Genomic DNA, 18,186 nt, shown 5'->3' on the forward strand with positions numbered 1-18,186 from the left:
TCAATGGAATTTCTTTAAGACCTTTTAAATCCTCCAAATTTTTTCATAAAACCTTCATCGTCTAGTTAGACATAATAATCATTCATTATACATCTTTAAGTATTTTATCTAATTCCAGACAGAAACAAATCTCATTGCATCCATCACTGGATAATATATCTCTATTTAATAATGTCAGATTTGTGAAATTTTGCAAGACTTCATATTTTACGGTTATACTTTCACACAATGATTCATTTGTACCCCACTGACATTATATCTTTATCTATGAACTATAAGTCCAAAAGCATCACTTTTTCAAAAACACCACTTTTCTCAATGAAACAAAGTATACTTGAATCATGCATTTTATTTAGCCAATCATTTATATGTCCATATTATATGATAGATTTGAATTCAATATTCTCGTCACCATTTATAGCATTAAGTGCTACTTCATAATAAAGATATTTTCGACGGTCATTTGACTCTATTCCAATACGACATAACTTATCGAGATCTCTTCATTTTTTTTGTTGAAATCTTCCTCGTGAACTATTAGTTCATGTTGAGTTGGCGTGATGACATGATTAAGGATGTGTTTTATGTTTTAAGAAGAAATATATCTTTTGTTTTAGTTTTTCAGCTGTGAGTTTCCTAGTCTTTAGGCATTTATTGTTGGTAGACTTAGTTCCTAGTTATTAGGAAGATTCTATTTTTCAAACACTGTATTATTTACTTCAGATTATTAGGAGTTTGTTCTATATAAATATTTCTTCCTTCACCTTAATACATATAATAAACTGGAATGTTATAAAGGAACATTCAACTGGCCATTAAGGCAAACTCAAGCCTCAACATGGAATAATGACAATGAAAAGACTAAAAAACTAACATCTTACTGTCTATGGTGCCTCTATAACAATTGAGATGGATGTTGGGACAAACCTCACAACATCCTAATGAACTAAACTAGAAAAAAATGAAATGGATCCTCCAGAATGCAAGGAGGCTCACCAACAGTCTCTGAACTGCTCACTAGATCAACGATGCATCGGAATGCCGATCCTAGTTACATGTGTCTGCATCATAAGACGATGCAGGCCAACTGGCTTCAGTACATTGAATGTACGAGTATGCGAGTTGGAATGCTAAAACAACATAGGCTTGAAAGGGAATCTGAAAGAAGTACATACCTTGGCTCTTCTCAACTCATGAATACTTAACTGAACTCATTTCAATATAAAGCAGTTTAAAACAAGTGCAATATAAAGAAAAGCTGTTTAAAAACATGATGTCAACTCTGTGTATACACAAGGATACAACATAACTCTGAAATGTATGTAAAAATACAATAACTGTTGTATATAAAATACAATAACTTCTGTGGGAGTTTCTCTAACCGACAACCATCACATAAGAGCTATAGTGATGATACAGCGATCTACCTCACGTTGTCAGCGCATCCAATACCCGGCCAAAGATATAGGACCTGAACTACTAAGTGGATCCACTAGTCTATTGTGAAAAAGGGTTCATCTAAAGAGTATGACCCTTTTCTACCCATGGTGGCTACATGGTTTATGGGGACTGTGAGTTGTCTGAATTCCCCCCCATATCGGTGCTCAATACTACTCCCAAAATATATTAGCTCTTTATGTTTTAAAAACATACTTCTTCTGTGATTTAAGATTAGTGCTCAAAAACTTAGCTCAAAGGCTATCTTGGAAATCTCAATTTCCCTGCTTGCTTCATTTAGAAAGCTATTACTCTTTTCTGAAAACAAGCCCGAAGGCTCTTTGGAAATCTCAGTTTCCACTCTTATTTAAATGTAAAAACATTTTAAATCTCTTTGGGAATACATAGTCCCCATATACTTCTTTGAAAAAAAGAACTTCAACTTTACATCATTCCTAAACTCGAAGCTTAAGTCTTAAAACAAAGTTAAAACATTTGTGAAAGACTTTTGAAAACTTTAAGAACTCATCTTAACTTGACTCTTGACTTTGACCTTAACTGCTCTTGACTGTTAAGATCCTTGAATTGAATTATGGATTCAAGGATGAAGATTTATGGCTGGAAAGATCTCATGATGTTTAGGAATGATTCTAGATAGTTAAACATGAGAAAAAACCAAAAATTAATATTTTAAGGTGGGTCCGCGACGCGGAGGCATAATTTAATTTTGGTTTTGAAAATGTCTTTTGAGGCAAAACACCTCGTGCCAGCTCCACGACGCGAAGCTGAAATCAAATCTGAGCACTGGGCACGCGGCCATCTCTTAATTTCATCCAACAAAATTTCTTCTTTGTTTTCCAACCCTAATTCACCCAAACTCGGTTCTTTTTTCTCAAATTACTTTTAGATACAGATACCCAGGAAATGTACCTAAGAACCTAACTCGAAACGACCCTATAATGCGACGTAACGAACTCAGGAACTTCCCAACTCAGTCAAATTCAAGAACAATATCTGAATTCAAGAATAGGTATCAAGATCATCAATATTCAAATGCTTTTAGGACGAATCCAAACTGAAATAAATATGCTTGGCACGTGGGAGAACGATCTCAACGTTATGAGAGCCTCACATACCTGATAGAAGTAAATCCTTGGCGATACACCAAGTTCCTTTATCGATCTTGATGAATTTGCCCTTTTCTCCTTTTTCTTTTCTCTTCTCCTTTCTCCTTAGCCCTAGCGTGGAATCCCAAGTTCTAAAACTGACTAAGTTCTGAATTGACCCATATTAAACTCCTAAAATCGGATTAAAATAATAGGGCAATGAAATGACTAAAATACCCCTTATATTTCCGGATTTGACATTTCCTTAATTTAACAACCCAACTTTCAAAGGGCATTGCTCATACGAACTCGGAATCGCGCATACTTGGCGGCATTGGAAAGATCATTCCAAGAGCTTCCCAACCACACCTGGAACTACACCTAACTCATCCTGAGCTAGTTATGGCCGTCTGAAGTTGACCAAAACTCAACTTTAACTTGCTTGGAATTTTCCAGATTTCCTTATACTTTCCAAAAAAATAATATTTCCAGATTTTAAACTTCCTTTTAGTTCTTTCTAGTTGCGAGATGTTACACCTTATCATGATCATTTTGATAATTTATTCTTCTCCTTCCTTAAAGAGTTTTATGTTTGGAATTGGTTGGTCTATCACACTTTTGGTGTACCATAAACTTTATCCTTCAAAGACCATTTATTGGAACATTTGCAGCTTAATTATAATATTGAGTCAGCAAATACATCTGGAAAATTATTTTCAATATTTTGCAAATAAATTATTTCTTGAACTTCAAGTTCACATTTTTTAACGAGGATCTAGATAATTCACCCCACACATAATTTTCAGCTTCTAATCACATCTCCCCCTAATGTTAGGAAATCTAACATTTACCCCCCAATCTCATTTGGGGATTCGTCTTTGTGCATGGTAGAGCAATAAAATCATATGTGCACACACCAAATTTTTAGATGGAAATTATTTGGTTTCTGACCTTGAACCAATTGTGATGGGAGAACCTTGTTGGCTTGATGCATACATGTTAAATAAATTCATCTTTTACCAAATTTTATTTGTTAGATTTGTTCTCATAATCAATGGTCTAGTTATAATTGGAGGCATACAATTTTTGTTAAACCAATTAGCATTATAAACATAATTTTATTTTGGAAATGTGCTCTTAATGTAACAATTCGAGCAAACAACCTTACAAAAACCAATTTGTAAATTGATAACAAATGCACATGTGACCATACCATAGATGCATCTATTATATCATAATAACAAGTGGTCCACATGGCAGGTGAACGGGCTCATGTTCACCTTTTTATATGTTTCAAATAATTTCAGGGGATACAATTCCAATTTTAGTTGGTAAAGTGATCATTTTACCATGAGAAGAAGCAGCACAAGAGAATTATTGAAGAATCTTTATTTCTTCAACATAAGCCATGTGAATTCTCAATTTCTTTTGCATCACATTTGAACCAGATTGACCAACCGGTTATGCCAATCGATATGTATTCTAGTAAACTTCTAGTTTACTTTTGCATGTGATTTCATCATCATGCCTATATTTGTATACAACAAATAAATTTTTATAATCCACTTCGGTTGTAGTAATCTGAAGATATTAAATCTTCTCATAATTTATAGTCTCAATATAATATTTTTCTTTTCAATTCCTTCGAAACTTAAAAAAATTCTTTTGAGACTTACTATAACCCCAATATTATGGACATTTTCATTCCTCCGGATAGTAACAAATTAGCCCTTTCAAAATTTTCAATTAATTTTGTGTACTCCCACAAATTTTACAACACCATTCTTATGGTGACCGTCTCCTTCAAGAGGGGAAATTATTATTATTGTCATAGTTAAAATTACTACGGGCAAGACTTGTTTCTTGACAATCAACGACAAATCTGTGTTGCCACACAACAATATTTATTTTGGTCATGGCCACAACCTTTATACCAAAGAATTATTTCATTCTTTTGTCCTTTGGTAGTTGATCATAAAATATACCACAATATTTGTGATGTACACAAAGTACGTGACCAAATAACCATTTGTGTCGAAGTACTTTTTATTTTCTTTTTATTCTCTCAAATCTCACGTAGAGCTGAGATGTGACATTTATTCAACCATACATGAACATGTCCTTATCCATACGAACACAAGTCACATTTTCTTCAAGAAATGGACCATAACCATTTGTACATTCTCCATAAGTTTTTATTAGAAATTCATTGTTATGCTTTGACGTTATCAAATTTATGTGACTCGCTTCAGCATCACTTTAAAAGGTCAAATGTACTACCATTTTGTATTCCTTTATTTTGATGGAGGAATTATAAAAAAAAAAATTCAAATTGGATTGCACCAACAAAAATGTGCCCAATAACCTTTCATACCACTTTGACGACTAAAATTACCTTAACATTTGAAGGGTCATCTTAAGAACCCATTATGTTCTTCCTTTTAATTACCACAATGATGACCATTAACATTTGACCACACTAATATTCAAACATTCAATCACTTGCCATTTTTCAAACATATTATGCATTGTTAGCATTCACATAGGAGAATGGAGCAAATTTATTGAGCAGATTTTATGATTTTTAGTCAAAAATATATTGGTTTCTGTTAGTCATCCTCATATCATCACTATGGTGCATTAGGACATAAAACTCAATGTCTTACCCATATAAAGAATTCTTATACCATAAATTAATGGGACATGAACCCAACAACTTGTTCTCTGGTATATCAAGACTTGAATCCGATCTTTTACCTCTTTTTAGTGTGATAAGATTTAAATCTATTGTCTTATCCTTAACCAATGATATTATAGGCCAAGTGTACTTGAACTCGCCTTCAAACCTTTAAAATATTACCCCACTTTGTAATTATTTGCACAATTAAATTTCAATAACATATGAAATATAATTAAGGAATCAGAGGAGCAACAAACTATTTATATTCTATTATTATCCTCCAATAAAAATAATATTTAATGCACCAAATATTTTTATTGATTCATCAACTTATTGACACACTAAGATGCTAAATAATTTTCACCTTAAATAATAAATAGATTAAATGTAGACAAACATACACACAAAATAATTGATTATATTTGTCAACTTCAAAATGAATTCACTAGTGATCAACTTTGTCATTTACTATATTCCTTTACAATTTATTCCTTTTATTAACGAGTACCTCAAAACATTATCACCATTATTTTATTTTGAAATTCAAATTTATAGTTTACAACAAATATTCATATCATCAATTGAAAGTTATAATTTATCCATAAATTTTAACATGAAACGAGATGAACAAAAAAATCATAAAGCAACAAGAGGAAAATTGAAACATACTACATGATTTATGTCATGTAATTTACACTGCACAACATCTTAAGCTTTGAGATACTATTCACAGCAGTACCTAGGAGATGACAGCAAATATTATATTTTCTTCTTTTATGAGAAGAACTTAAAAGTAATCATGAAAATAATATTAGAGACTCATGTTGATAATGTGTTATAAAACTAAAGCAAAATAAGACAAGAAATATAGAAGATGAAAGCAATAGAAATAGGGAGACAAGAAAAGAAAGTTTTTCTTTTTCTTCCAAGTATTCAAGTGTTCACCAAATCTTCAAATGTATCCAATATAAACTTTAATGCCTCTATTTATATATTACATAGAGGCATACAAAAGGTTACTTATAAACATGACATTAACCATGAAAGTTATGGAGACAATAACCATGTAAGTTATGGAGGAATATCAAGGGGGGATGTTATGGAGGTTTGGGAGTTACTATACATTATGATGTAATTACACCTTGAAGTTATAGACTTCCACATAAATATTTAACAACACTCTCTCTTGAATGTCTGATAATATGCCTCATTAAAACCTTATCAGGAAAAACCATGTGGGAAAAATTCTAGTGAAGGAAAAAGAGTACATATATCTTGTAATACGCGTTAGTTGTTTCCTCATTAAAAACCTTGCCTGGAGAATCCATTGGGGCAAAACCTAAGCCAAAGAAAAAAAAGTGCAACATATATTTACTCCTCTGACAAAAACATTACTTGACATCTCGGAGACAATGCATTACAATCTTATATCTCAACTTCTCAAATATTGATGTTGACAATCCTTAGTGAATAATTTTACAGGATTATAGCTTGAACGGGTCTTTTGAACGTTTATCTCACCATTTTGTTGAAGATCATGTGTGAAAAATAATTTCTGTGAAATATGTTTTGTCCGGTCTCCTTTTATTGTATCATCATTTCAATCGAGCTATACATTATTTTCGTATATGGTGGCTGAAATAGCCCTTTCTAAAGGAAAATCACATATTTCCTTAATATGGCAAGTCGTGATTCCAACCAAACACACTCTCGACTTACTTCATAGATCAATATTATTTCTGCATGATTTTGAATAAGTGGTTACTAGTGTTTGATTCTTTGAATGCCAAGATATTGTTGTGCTTCCACATGTAAACAAATATCTCATTTACAATCAAGTTTTATGTGGATCAAATAAATATTTTGCATTTACATAATCAAAAAAATTGACTCGAAGATAGATCATTTCAATTTTATTGAAACTCGTCCTTTGTTCTCAAAGAAAATCACACATCTTCTATGTGTTGAGTCACTTGCTTTGTTAGTTTCTAGGCATAGCTTGAATGATAATATGACGATCTAGTCACATAACTTTCGTTATGTAGATCAAATAATCTTCTATCATTTGCATAACCAACATCTTTAAGTGTACCAGATCAGCCACCAAAAGTCCAAAAGTATACTCTTCAATACGTATCACTAATTAAAATAACATATCATAAACAATTGTACCAAATCGGTCACCAAAGTGTATACACCAGAATATTTGTGTTTGAAAATTATTCCGAAAATTTATATATGGACCACATGATACAGTTCATATTCACTATCATGTAGATCTTTTTTCGAATTAACAGTTGTAACATTTTTTCATTATCTTCTTTTTTTGCTGATTTGGAGGTAAATAATGAGAGAATTTGCACTAACATTTTTCTCCTTACCTTTTTTTTTGGCAAATTAGTTGTAACAGAAAAAGAAATTTTACTATTGATTGCATGAATTGCTCTTTCATATTCACTTATGGAGATTAGATCGAGTGAATGCATTTAACTCAAAACATAATTTAGAGCATACAATTGAGTTGTTAATATTGCATCGAAGTCTTGACCTTAGGCTCTTTCTAGGGGTAGAATCCATGGAATTTTTCATAGTAAAAAATATCACAAAAATAATTTTTGTTCTTGATTTAGATGTGATTAAAAAAAACAAGAATAGAAAAGAAAAATAATATCAAGAATAGAGGTTTTATGTAGCCACTAACAATGGAAAAGATGAGAGAGTAATAAGAGAGAATATTTTTGTGATTGATATGAATAATGGAGAGAAAAAAAAAAGATCTTGTTATCAGTCCCAAAAAATAAGCACACTAACCTAAAAAATAAAATAAAATGTGTATTATTTAAAAGTGATATATTTGTAATTAAAAACTTAGATTTGTAAATAAAAAGGAGTATATTTTATATCGTAAATTAAAGTCTTAAACATAAGTCTTGTAATTTTTATTATTTAAAGTGCATTAAGGCTTTTATGAATTTTCAACATTTCACCAGTCCTACTTTAATGAAGCTTGTTATAATTTACACATTTATTCAACATTATGTGTGTGTGCGCTTCTTCATTGCTAAATAATTAGAAGAATTGAAAGAGTTGCATTGATCAAATATATATAAAATAATTAATTAGAAATTAAAAAATACATTAAAGTAACGGTTCATATATATATGTATATATTTGGGCTTATGTGCAACCATTTGCTATAACCATTTCCATTCATTGAAGCATGTTCACATTCTATTTGCTTATTGCAATTATAACTCTTTAACTTTTGAAATGTTTCTTCAATTTACTATTTATTGCATATTAATGTACACAAACTTATCACATCCTTTATTGTGTGAAATTAGAGATTCATATTATATCATCTCTGTTTTATGCAGATTATGAAAAAACTAAGCTTTCACTCATTTTGCAAGAGATCGTTCTTCAAATATCAAGGTGAGAACATGAAATTTGTTTATCTTTTCTTTTGCTCTTCTATTCATTTTTTTCATCCTTTGCTTTTATATTTTATTGGTGGAATTGTTTTTTTAATATTATGACATATATAATATGCAAAAGTATTCACTCTTAGCTTCATTATCTATGCTTGAATGACCTAGAGGGTCATTACAGTTTGAATTTATTTATTTTTTACCACTAAAGTCTAATGGATCTAGGTATCTAATTAATCTTTGTACCATTTCAGTTATGGAGATTAAACTCAATATTTGTCTACATCTATAATAATTTTGAATTCACTATCTCAAATGAAGGATGCAGACATGAGAGGAGCTAGCAAGACCTGAGAGGTTCCCTTTGACGGAAAATTACACTATTTATATATGGTCTAAGCAACTTTTTATGTTAATATAATAGATGTTGAATCCATTTTGGCCTTTTTATATGTTTACAATTTATATCTCAAAACCCCTTAGAAGAAATTCTAACTCCGTCACTGAATTATAGATACCGAGGTTGTTTGATAAAAAGATGTGTAGGCTTTAGTGTTGGCCATAAGAAGACTATGTTATTGCTAATTATTAGTAATTTCTAAGAAAAATAGAAGTATCAACTATCAACTATCACATATGATACTTTTCCTTGGTGTTTTCCCTTTATATTTTTTTGTTTAATTATATGTTCTCTCTTATTTTTCTTATTATTAGAATTTGCTATTCTAACATCTCTTCTTTTCTGTTGTGAAATTACGGTTACTTTCATCACCTACTTAATCGTTCCTCTAGCGTCCAACTAATTGTTCACTGAGAGAAAGATGTATTACTGATCTGCAAATAATTTGACAAATGGGACATTAGGAATCATGGAAGCTCCTCATTGAAATGTCAAATTAATTAGTCATTTCTTGAACATGGAGAAGGATCTGTATGATATATATATTTATATTGTATTTGATGGAATTCTTTTTATAAAATGAATGGTTTACATTTCTTTATATATTTTCCAACTACATATTAATATGATTTTAGAAACTTCTATATGGAAACACGCGCAACGCGCATGCCCAGAGACTAGTATAATATAAATATACACTTTTAGCCAAATATCAGCTAGTGACAGTGAACACCACATTGCTAGAAAATATAGAATTAACTACAAAAATTAATATTTCGATAATCCCTAGCCAATTTAATTTTCTTATAATCCATCACTAATACATGACTAAATAAAATTAAAAAAAATTATTGCAACTAATCTTTATTTTCTAGTGATGATAGTGAGCCAAAAGAGAGGTCTCCTCCAGGATCTTCCATAGGCTGACACCTCTATCATAATATCAAAATCGAATTCATCCATAGGAATCTCATGGTTTGAACTACCATATATTCAAAAACTAGATGGGGGAGGCCCGTGGCAAGCACGGGCCCAATAGTCAAAATATTATGCTTGTAAAATATTAATACTAATGAATCAAGTGTGATACCTTTTGCAGAAGATGGATAATATCATATATTATATACTATTACAAATATTTAGAATATGTACAACAGACATCAATATGATGTCAACTTGAACGATCTGCAAATACTAACTAATGTAATACAACCAAAATAATTACCCTTACTTAGAAGAGTGATATAGCAGATGTTTCAGTTTTGATATATAAGATTAGCATGTCATTGTTTATCATATGTAGAGAATACAAATTGTGCAACAAGCTAAGAAATGTCTGCTTTATAGTTTATACTTGGATCCATATGTGACTATTTAACACGTGTTTGCTCTTTAGTTCCTTATTTCTCTTCATCTTCTTTCGGGTAGCCCCATTTTGTATTCACAAATTTTTCTGGTGCTTCTCTCTCTTCTTCACTCTTTGCATGTATCGTCTCTCTTCTTGTGTGCTTGAAGATTTTGGGGCGTCACACTTTCAAATGAAGTTGAGACAGTCCACAACCCTATTGTCATTTCCTCTTAAACTATATATCTTGAATTTCACTTATTTGAAGGAAAAGTTGAACAAGAAATTTGTAAAGCAAAACCTATCCTACATGCATAATGACATCAAATGTGAAAACTTCTTCATAAAATACTATGTGTGTCAAAAATACAGATAATAACTCATTAAGGAAATGAATATTACCTAATTCATTTCCAAACATCATTAGTCTCCTATTGTATGATCATCCTCTCAATTCCACAATTGTAATTATGAATATGATAAACTATGGTGTTTTGGTATCGTCTGCCAATCTGCTAATAAATCAGAAGTTGGAATTCAAACAACACAAAAACAACGGAAGAAATTTAGATGATACTAAAAGCATAACTTCTATCTAAGAATAACTACTAAATACTAATACAACATCATCCAAAATAGAACACTATCGTTCCCTACAAATCTTAAAAGCTTGAAAAGGGTGTGAAATTGTACTTGAAGGCTTGAAAATTAGAGAATCTGAAATCAATCATTTTCCAAAGCAGGTCTGTTTGTAGAAGTTGACTGTTTTTCTCGATCACTTGCCTCACTCAGCAACACAATTGTTTAAGCGAGTGAGGATCCAAAAGTTCTAATTGACAAGTGTATGAAATGTTTTTGAATTAGAGAGGAGTCAAATAGTACTTCCAGGAGGACGAACAGCTTATTCACGTTTCAAAATTCCTATTGACATTGATGAGAATTTCACTTGCAATATTAGTAAACAGAGTTCATTAGAGACTCTAATTGAAGATTGAAAGTTAATTGTTTGGGATGAGGCTTCATCTTTTCCTTGTTGACACGTGTATTGTTATTTAGTTTGTAAGCAAACCACGTGCACTCCTGAACACCGCCACAAAAATTGTACTATGTGCTGGGATATTTTAGTCATTGAATAAAAGTTTTAATATTCCAGCCAAGTAGTATGTATGTAAAATTTCCTACCATTTATAAAAATTACAAAAATCTCCTCTTGGATACATCCCTCCCATTATGAATCATGTTCATATATAGTTATGTATCCCACAATACAGAAATGGATCCAACACAACAACATAGTAGAAACAAATATATCCAACAATAGAGGAATGTATCTGACACAACAAAATCAGTAGAGATCAATGTATCCGACAATAGAGGAATGTATGACACAACAACGGAGTAGAGACCAATGTATTCGATAGTAGAGGAATATATCCGACGCAACTGAATCTTAAGTAATGTATCATTTGCAATGTATCGAACAATTGAGTAATGTATCTGAGGGCAATGAAAATTTCAAAATTATTGTAATTAAGAAGACTTCCGGAATAGGATGTAATTAGCACGGTATGAGATTTCTCTATTTTATACAAATTTTAAAGAACATTTTACCCATCAATTTTCTTTTCTCTTATTATTTTACTCCTATATTATATATTTATTACCCTTATTTAGAAGTGGCACTTCTAAAGGACTAACACAGCTTAAAATAATTGTACCTTGTGCTGAAAATGTGATGAGACAAATAAGGGCAGTTTTGGTATTGTGAGATAATTTCATAATTCACAAGTCTATATCCTCATGTTGATTTTCTTAGTTTAATATTTCAAATGAGTTGAATTTTTCAGTTCAAATTTGAAGAAATTGTATCCCTAAATTATGTATTTTCACTTCAAAACTTCTAAATGCAACTTATAAGTATAAAGTATTAAATATTAATCAAAACTTAACATTGTCAATTTTGCTATTCTAAGTTTGGATTTTTCAGTTCAAAATTTAGAACATTATTATCCTAAATTTCAGTTTCCAATTCCAAACATCATGGCACTGTCATAAATATTAGTTTCCAATTTAAAATCAGTATATTATATCCTTATGTTTGGTCTTGAAATGTTCATCATGTAGCTCAAACTTGATGATTTTAATACCAATCTTCCAACTTGTATATCTATGTTCAACAATAATTATATATGTACAAAATAAGGCTACAGAATAAGGCTTAAGAGGAGGAAATGATTCAGACAATGAATGGTTCACATATAAGGTGAAAGGATGGCCACACTGGTTGAGGTGTAGAGGAGGTGGGAGTGAATAGATTATAATTGAGAAGCCAATAGAGAAGGTGATGAGGCACCTCTCTATTTCTTGACATTTTTTTTTATTGCTTTCAATTATTTTTTTTCTTGCAAAATCATCTTCTTAACTTATACCTCTTCAATTATATAAATTCTATTCTTCAATTAGAATTAATAATATTCATAACTCCCAAACCTTTCATATTCATAACCTCTCAAGCCTTTCATATTTGTAACCTCTAATTATTTAATGTAGAAGGTTATATTAACACTATAAAATCACCCTAAAATTTTGTGTTATATTGTAGTGATCTTCAATTAGAGAATTAGTGGTAGACATGTTACAATATTTTTAAGCTTTAAGGTGCATTATCTTTTGGAAATATGATTTCATATATTACTTTTAATTAGCAAGTAAGGCTAATATGTCAAACCATATTTTTGTTTCTTTTGGATAAATTATTTTGGTTTGTTATTTTTATGATTCTCTTTATAACCATAAAAATGGAGATTCATTTTAGGAGTAATAATTTGTTATTATTTTTCTTGACTCTTGTATATAGGATGAAATGAAATCATCCAAAGATGGAGATTAAAGGATTTTTAGCTATATAGATTGATTATTCTCTATTTTTTTAGGTGCTTAAGAAGTAATGTTTCTATTATATTATTTCCTTTTGGATTATTTATGTTTTGTCAAAAATGATTATATGTGTAGGAGGACTTATGATTAAATGTAATTTTCTCCTTATTTTTTATCTTTTTCTTCTTTTGCTAGATAATTTTTTTACTTATTTGATTATATTTTGCAAATTATAGGAGATATATCTATAATGAAAATGGTTAGACATTCTTACATAATTTGATTTTACAAGGTAAAATAATTTGATATGTCTAATATAATTACAACTCTTTCTTTGTTGAAATCATACATTTAATATTATTTGTTTGTGTTCGTGAAGATATAAATCTTGAGTTTTTTTAAAAAAATTATTTAATTTAGGGAAAAGAGTTTGATATAACCCTCAACTTTGTCATTTGGAGCTGATATGCCCCTCGTTATGATAGTGGCTCATATATACCCTTACCGTTATACAAACGGCTCACATATACCCCTACCGTTACAAAATGAGCTCACATATACCCTTAATTTAACGGAAGTGAAAAAAATAGTTTTAAATTTATATTTTTGACTTTTAAATTTTAAAAAAATCATGTAGGGGTATATATGATCCTTCTAGCGAATTTCAAGGTATATTTTAATCTTTTTTATACATAAATTATTTTTTGAAGTCTTTGATTATCATTTTTTGAGTTTCTTATTCTTATTTTAATTTTTTCTTTCGTTCGTTAGTGTAAAGAGAAAATTTTAAAACCAATTTTTTTTGTGGCTATATTATAATTTAACACAATTTTTTTCCACTATATTGTTATTTAGTTTTTGTATTGAAAAAAAATTGGGACATCTATAATAAAGTTTACCATAATGAGGGGTATATCAGCTCTAATTGATAAAGCTGAGGGGTATATCAGGCCCTTTTCCCTTTAAATTATTCTCTTTAGACCTCTATGTAATTCTTAGATAATTTGATTATATTATATTGATAACACTCTTCAAAAAATTTATTTCTTAATGTAAATTCATATCTCACTTTTTTGTTGATAATAGTAGTTTATTGTGTTTGTGGGCTATAATATTTTAAAACATAAAAGCATGAAATGAGTCGATGGATATTGATATGCTACTTAAAGAAATACGTACATATACTTTCATAGTTTGGTGGAGCAATTTTTACTAACAAAAATGATAGAACATGAAAATGAAAAGTTAATTTATAATTTTGAAAATACAATTGGTTTTATTAAAAATAAATTATTTATTAATGTGTAAAATTGCAGTCTTTAAAATTTTCATTTTTGTTGTTTTTGAGGAGATTTCAAGTTGTTTATTAATAAGTGAAGTTGCAGTCTTTATATTTTTAATTTTTGTTGTTTTCCAGGAGTTTTCAAGTTATTTCAAAATTGCGTTAATTTATAATTTTGAAAATACAGTTAGTTTCTTTGCTTTCTATTTACTTATAATAGAATATTTGTCTCAATAACTCTATTTTTATTGTCTTCATTTTCTATAATTAATTTCTTTATTAGTGTAAGAATGTACAAATATAACTCCTATTATGTTACAGAATTTATTATATTGAATGTAATATTTATTTAAAACGTGAAATATACTTTTTAATATTTTTGTGTTTAAGCCAAGCAAAATTAAAAGAAATAGGAATTTGTATGTGTAATTTTTTTGAATCTTTTTTGCGTAGTTAATTCTCTTTTTTGTTCTGTTTTATGTTTATTTTTGAATTTATTTTCTTATATTCTTTTGTTTTCCCAATATAAGTTGTCCCAAAAAGTAACTGGATATCTGAACTTAAATATAATAATATATTAAGATATGGAAACTAACTAATTAAGATTATTATTTTTCATCATTTAAATATGTAAACTTATTTTTATTTAAAATGCTTTGTGTACAACTTGGTAGTGCCGTGTTCGTCCTCTAAAGTGTCACTTCTAATAAGGAGTAATATAGTAGTATTTTTTAATGTTTTATCGTAACGATAAATAGGGTTAATGAGAAATAGTTTTTTTATCTCTAAAGTAGAAGAGATGAGATCTCTTTGCACTTTACCATCTTCAGATTCTACTGTATAAGACTACAGTAAATATATTTATTATTGTTGTTGTTCACTATCACAAACAGAGATCTTCGCTACCGTGAACCAATTAAAAAATTGTGTTAAGTCCCCACGCGTCTATAAACTTGGTCCAATCTGATTGGCTATTCAATATCTTTCACTTTTGTATAAATACCTATACTATAGTTCTTTCTCATCAAACCACGTCTACTATTTAGGCAAATTTTATTTTCTTGATTTGCCTACCACTGATTTCTTCCATTGCTTTCTAAATTTTTATTTAAATCTCTGTATGGTTATACATTTTTTCTTTTTAATGGTTTTCAAATTTTGTCATCTGATAGTGAAGAATTTATCGTTCATATTTCTTTATTATTGAAATTTTGTTGTCTGTAATCACCATTTGTTTTTTAGGGTTGTTTTGAATTTAAAACAAAAGGGTAAAATCTAAATGGGTCTACAATACAATTCCTAGAAATCCAACTTGAAAAATTATGTTTAAAATGGAAAATAAAAATTGAAATAAATTTAATTGAGAGTTATCCTCCGTCTGTTCCATTTTATGTGACATTTTTTATTTTTCGAGAATCAAATAGTTTAAGTTTGACCGAAAATTTGCGCATGGTATCTTCAATTTTTTTAAAATGGAATTTCTATATTTGTAAACTACATAAATATCAAAGTATTATAAGTCACAATAATTAATAATTCAAAATATTTTAAAGATCTATAAAAAATTTAATATCAAAGATTAACTAAAGAGAGAGTAAAAGGGGAGAATGGAAAGTAGGAAAAAAGGAAAAAAAACGAATATATAGAGAGAAACTGAGGAAAAAAGTCAGAAAAGTAATTCTTCATGTGGGTTGTTGTATATGTAGAAAGACACGTGTACAATTAATGAGGCACAATTAATTTTATAGTACAATTTGAAATGCTTTGTGTACAACTTGGTAGTGCCGTGTTCGTCCTTTAAAGTATCAACTCTAATAAGGAGTAAAATGAGTAATAATAATAAAGTTAATGTACAGTTCTTTTTGCACGTTGTACAACTAATTTAATAAAGTTAAAAGTTAATGTAGAAAATTCTTTGCACGTTGTACAACTAATTTAATGTAGTATTAGTCCTTTTAACTGTCATTTCTAAATAAGAGTAAAATATTCTGATAGTCTTTAGACCTTTGAAATTCTGATGTTGAAATGCAGATATAAAGAAAAATTTTATTTTGTACCAAACACACTTATTGTCAGTTGTATGAGGGCCTCTTTGGCTGCCATTTGTATATTCTGGGACCCACTGGCTACTTTTTACCTATATGAATTTCTTACTTTTTCTCTCCTTAAATTTTAATCTTTTCTCTTACTTTTTCTTTCTCATCACACATTGTGTTCTTTTTTCAGCTTCTTTTTAACCCTTAACGTAATTTTAACTTTAGTTTAATTAATTATTTTTTTCATTTTATTCTCTCTATTAATTTATTATTTTTTGTTCTCGAAATTCAAGCTATAAAATATTTTTTATAATAATAACATGACAAGAATTGCAACTAATAATATTTTAGGTTGAATTGCAACTTAGTGAGAAGGTTATATTTTTGAACAAACACTATAAGTTGCAATTCTTATCATGTTAATATAATAATAAAAAGAATATTTTAAAAATATCAATTAAATTTCACATAGCTTGAATTTCAAGAATAAACATATATCTTATAAATTGAGAGAGTATGTATGTATGTAGGAGTTTATGGATGATTTTCGATTTTGGATTACATGAAAATAGAAACAAAACTTATGTAATTATTTGTGAAGATTACGGATGGTCTTTCTATTATATTTTCTTGTTGGGGAATATTAGATACATTTAAGTGTTTACGAAATTAGAAAATTATGAAACTATTGAGAAGAGAAAAAAAAATTGATTTTATACTCTTTTCGTGTTAGTTATTTTAGTTTTTTTAACACATTCTTTAAGAAATTATTAATAAAAATGATAATTTACTAATTTATACTCTTTAAGATATTTATTTTTTTATAACTTTACAAATTTTGTTTATACTTTAAAACAAATAATTGCTAGGGTAATGAAAATTAAAAAAATGATAGTTTAATTTTGTTAATCGATAAACAATTTTAATAATTATTTTTAGTAATTTATATAACTAATATAGGATAGAAAAATAATAGCAAATGTTAGGAGTATGATGAATTAGGCTAAATTTTATACTTTTAAGATTATTTAAAGATACGGAAAATAATAAAATTTGAAATAATGGTTAAAACAAAACAAAAAGTGGAAAAGTTAAAATAAAGGGGAAGAGTTAAAAAGTAAGAAAGAGAAGGAACTTTGACCCATTTTTTTGAAAATGAGACCCAAGTAAGTAATGAGTAATAATAATAATTGCAATGTTAGTCCTTGTAATTAACATTTATAAAAAGTTAATGTACAATTCTTTTTGCACGTTGTACAACTAATTTAATGCAGTCAAAAGTTAATGTACAAAATTTTATGCATGTTGTACAAGAGTATTAATGCAGTGTCAGTCCTTCTAAGTCTCATTTCTAAATAAGAGTAATATACTTACTAGTTGTAAATAGTTGAGCCTTAAAATTTAATTTGGAAAAATTAATTCAATTATCATTGTGCTTTACAGGTGACACTATGTCCTCCAAAATGCAAATGCTGCTACTTTTATCTTATTTCATTATATTTTTTAAAAGGAAAACTTAGACAACATATCTATTGAGCCAATTTCTTACTCAAAATAACCTAATTATCATTTACTACATAAAATTGCAAACG

This window comes from Solanum stenotomum, chromosome 1, assembly GCF_019186545.1.
Source record: "Solanum stenotomum isolate F172 chromosome 1, ASM1918654v1, whole genome shotgun sequence".
NCBI classification, from domain to species: Eukaryota; Viridiplantae; Streptophyta; class Magnoliopsida; order Solanales; family Solanaceae; genus Solanum; species Solanum stenotomum.